This window comes from Penaeus monodon, chromosome 35, assembly GCF_015228065.2.
Source record: "Penaeus monodon isolate SGIC_2016 chromosome 35, NSTDA_Pmon_1, whole genome shotgun sequence".
Classification (NCBI taxonomy): Eukaryota; Metazoa; Arthropoda; class Malacostraca; order Decapoda; family Penaeidae; genus Penaeus; species Penaeus monodon.
This window is the reverse complement of record NC_051420.1, coordinates 14,182,454-14,187,453: the sequence shown is the minus strand read 5'-3', so window position 1 is coordinate 14,187,453 and position 5,000 is coordinate 14,182,454. Positions and strand designations below refer to the sequence as shown.

Here is a 5,000-nt window from a genome sequence, read left to right as displayed (position 1 = left end):
CGGTGTGGTCAGATTATCGGCGGGTGTAGCACGAGAAGCTCTGCGAAAGCAAAATGGGCGTAGCGCTCAAGACTCTCGAGGAGCGGAAGGCTTCACTTGCGTGGTGGATCACTTTCGGTCTTGTCTTCGTCGTCGCCGTCGTGCCTGCTGCTGTGCTGGGTACGTACTTCTGGAGGAAGTGTCGCCGTACTGGTGAACCGGAGGTTTTTCAGGCTGGTGAACTGGAGGTTTCTCAGGCTGGCGAACCGGAGGTTTCTCAGGCTGGTGAACCGGAGGTTTCTCAGGCTGGTGAACCGGAGGTTTCTCAGGCTGGTGAACCGGAGGTTTCTCAGGCTGGTGAACCGGAGGTTTCTCAGGCTGGTGAACCGGAGGTTTCTCAGGCTGCTGAGCCAGAGGTTTCTCAGGCTGGTTAGCCGGAGGTTTCTCAGACTGACGAACATGTTGAACAGGCAGGTCGAGGTACATGGGGGATCAGCAAGTTGCGGACTGTATACTAGAAGCTTTTCCAAAGAAGGGCTACTCTGTAGCAAGAGGAACCGGAAAGCCATAAGAACTCTTCTGTCGGGCTGTACAGGCGGATGACAGTTTTGTTCTGGGGCGCCTTTTCTACCTTCCGCCGATGGACTGGCGGAGCCAAAGGAGTGGAGGCCGTCGCGAATGGTGAACCGGTTACTAGTATCCAGGCCTGATGATGACTCGAGTTCTCTGATCGGAAAATGTAACTACTTGGCCGAGTGAATCGCCTACTCAGCCATCCGATCAGTCAGGACGAAGCAGCTGACCGCAGACAGTGGATAAATAAGGCGTAGATCGGTGGAGATGGCTATTCTGGCTTTGCAGAATCTCTACTTCTGGCGGAAGTTCGGTGCAACTGAACAAACGGTAGAAGTATTATTAGATGGAACTGCTAAAAAAGAAAGAATATTTGAGAGCCACCTTGTTCTAATTGCCAGTTATCCATAATATACAGTGAAAATGATGGATATGATAATGAATATAAATAATTTAACATGGAGATAATATTTAAAGAAATTAATATATATAAGTATATATATATATATATATATATATATATATATATATATATATTTTTTTTTTTTTTTTTTTTTTTTTTTTTTTTTTTTTTTTTTTTTTTTTTTTTTTACGGTAGGTTCATGTTTGAGCCGCCGTGGTCACAGCATGATACTTAATTGTAGTTTTCATGTTGTGATGCTCTTGGAGTGAGTACGTGGTAGGGTCCCCAGTTCCTTTCCACGGAGAGTGCCGGTGTTACCTTTTTTTTGGGTAATCATTCTCTCTATTTTATCCGGGCTTGGGACCAGCACTGACTTTGGGCTGGCTTGGCCACCCAGTGGCTAGGTAGGCAATCGAGGTGAAGTTCCTTGCCCAAGGGAACAACGCGCTGACCGGTGACTTTAACCCTCGAACTCAGAATGCCGTCGTGACAGTCTTGAGTCCGACGATCTAACCATTCGGCCACCGCGGCCTTGACGATCATGGGCTTCCATGATTTTCCTGTCAGCAAGTTTTTCTCAATACTTTTACTTCTCATCACATGACCAATAAACTTTAATTTCCTTTTGTTCAAGATGTCCAACAGCCGGTCTTTACAATTTATTTTTCTCAGCATTTCATCATTCGTTTTCTTCTCTGTCCCGTTAATAGGTAGTACTAGTCTGTAACACCACATTTCAAACATGATACTTAATTGTAGTTTTCATGTTGTGATGATCTTGGAGTGAGTACGTGGTAGGGTCCCCAGTTCCTTTCCACGGAGAGTCCGTTGTTACCTTTTAGGTAATCACTCTCTTTATCTGTACTGACTTGGGCTGGCTTGCCCATCCAGTGGCTAGGTAGGCAATCGAGGTGAGGTTCCTTGCCCAAGGGAACAACGCACCGGCCGGTGACTCGAACCCTCAAACTCAGATTGCCGTTGTGCCTATATATATATATATATATATATATATATATATATATATATATATATATATATATATATATATATATATATATATATATTATATATATATATTTTTTTTCAACGGTAGGTTCATGTCTGAGCCGCCGTGGTCACAGCATGATACTTAATTTTTCATGTTAGGATGATATTGGAGTGAGTACGTGGTAGGGTCCCCAGTTCCTTTCCACGGAGAGTGCTGGTGTTACCTTTTAGGTAATCATTCTCTCTATTTATCAGCACTGACTTGGGCTGGCTTGGCCACCCAGTGGCTATGTAGGCAATCGAGGGGAAGTTCCTTGCCCAAGGGTGTATATATATATATATATATATATATATATATATATATATATATATATATATATTATAATATATATATATATATATATTATATTTATATATGTTATCATTATATATATTAGTTATTTTTATGTATTGTGTAGTTATGTGATTATTATTTTGTTGTGTGTGTGTGTGTGTGTGTGTGTGTGTGTGTGTGTGTGTGTGTGTGTGTGTGTGTGTGTGTGTGTGTGTGTGTGTGTGTGTGTGGTGTGTGTGTGTGTGTGTGGTGTGGTGTGTGTGTGTGTGTGTGTGGTGTGTGCGTGTGTGTGTGTGTGTGTGTGTGTGTGTGTGTGTGTAAACTTTTCTACTTTGGGTATGATAATTAAAGTGTATCTCTTAATATTTTTTTTTCTTTTTTTACTTTTCTGGATAAAGCCTTTCTCTTTCTCCAACTCAGCCCTACTCCTTCTTCATACAAGGAACTCTAACTTGAATAATTTAACATGAAGTTACATGTGCATTTTGTCCTTTTTTTTAAGAAATCAAGCATGTAAATGGACTAGAAGGAAATAAAATACTTTAACTTATGAAAACTGATGCCTATTGTACATGCACAAACTGTCTACCATTGTTTTGTTTTATTTTTACCCTAACACCCTTTTCATTGAATTTTCATAAAGAAAAACTTTTATTAGTATTATTATCTCAGATAAAGTTATACTACTAGTTCCAGTGCTACTATCACTAGTACTACTACTACTACTACTAATAATAATAAATAATAATATGAGCTTGAATATTAATAATAATAACAAAACCAACATCCGTAAAGATAATATGGACAGTAGTAATAATAACAAAGATAAAGACTTTTTTGTGAAAACTCAAGAAATGGAGAATCTTAGATAAGAAGTCACATATTCCCAATATAGTCCCAATGACTATATCCTAGGCAACCTCTCTATGTATAAAAGAGAAAAAAAATGAAACTAAAATATAATTACAGTGGGTAGTTTCCCAAACATAAGGAAAGGTAAAATCAGGTGAGGTCACAAGGTCAACTAAGTGACTTCTTGGCAGCTGATACTAGTGGAAACATCTATGTGTAGAAATATTTTGCAAAACAATACTACAGTGAATCTTGCATTTTCCCAGTGTCTCTGGGTTAAAAGGTTAATTAGTATTTACTTCACATACACATTCCTGTCTTTCAGTCTTTTATGTCCTAAGATATGGGAGGGTTTGAGAATATAAAAAAACACATAAATAAGACTTTCATCATCTTTATTTGATTAGTTCTTCTTTGGTGTCCGTTGGCACACTTCACCATATGCTCGTATCTGACAATCTTTCAACACTGCAGTGGAAAACACAGGAAGTGGAAATCCTATGACAAGATTGGCTTAACAAGAAAAATGCTAAATTGGAAGTTATCTATAAATGCTATTGTTACAAAGGAAAGGAATCTTGACTTCACAGATCACGCTACCTAAGAGTGACACCATCTGATATCAGTGTGACCAGTATAAATGAAATAGCACACATGAAACATACAGTTAATATCATAAACATAAAGAGACTAGCACTGGTACACTTCATTCCAGATCATGCTTGATGCGTGTCCTAACCTTAATAAAAATACTGATGCTTATGTATCTTTTTTGTGCAGCAAAAAGTTCTAATAAGTGTGGATGATTGTATAACATGAGCAACATTTCCACAATATAAATGAAAGATCCTACACAGTTAAGAAAAAAGAGTAAGAAGGATAAAACTAACAATAAAAAACAAAACATTCTAGAAATACGCATTAATAGATTCAGATGAGACCACAATGTATAATGAAAAAAAAAAAAATCTAATAAGTAATTTCCTAATATATCTAGTGATGACAAGATGTTAGCTCAAGCCTAAATTTACCCTACCATAAGCAAAGTCATATATCTATATATATATCTATCAATATATTTATCCTTTATCTTAATGCACAGGAGCAACAACGTCAATAAAATATCATATTCATGTGTAACAGGAGTAACATGTATCAGGGAGATGAGAGAGTTGAACACACACATATACAAGGCTAGTCACTGAAGGAAGACCAGATACTTCTGAAGAAATAAAGTCTCCATTTCGAAGATTCCCTCTGCCTCCTCTATAGTCCCATTTGTTCTTAAAGTCAGTGAAAAATCAACTTTAATATGTTCCTTCTTCCAGTAATGTAATATTTCCTGAACAGTGTACCATGTAAACCCAGGCTGTTACAATTATTCCAAACATTAAAACAAACTTTTGTATACAGAATATCAAGAAACATTCTTGATTTCTGCAATGCTCATTGTGTATATGAATAAAAATATCAAACTTCCAAGTCACTATACTGCATAATGAACCATTTAATAAATAAACTAACCATTTAAACAATTAATCTATATTTCTGGCATTCCAAGCTTTCTACTTGTCAAATCTCTCATAATAATAATTTGAGTCCAGCTGATATGAATTACTGTACTCAGTGACTGGCCATCTACATGGAATAATACTATACACCACAAGAATTCACAAAGACTGGAATGCAGAAAAAATAATGATTACAGTAAAAGTCAAAGTCCTTCAGTATCAAAGCACCATTTCAATTATGCACACTCATATTTTCATCTCATGAAAATTAGAAAAAGTAGTGCAAAAATTAAACATCTTGCATTATCTGGAAATCCACATAAGCATTAACAAACTATTTAAAGTTCTTTGCTCTTCTAAT

At 37.2% G+C, this 5,000-nt stretch overlaps 1 protein-coding gene across 1 annotated transcript in view; it reads right to left on the bottom strand.

Annotated features, from left to right (window-relative positions):
• Positions 1–3,506: 3,506 nt before the first annotated feature.
• LOC119595086 overlaps positions 3,507–5,000 on the bottom strand; it is a gene marked incomplete in the record, with an annotated part of 55,371 nt that continues 53,877 nt past the window's right edge. The window contains 1 exon segment of the mRNA XM_037944230.1: positions 3,507–5,000.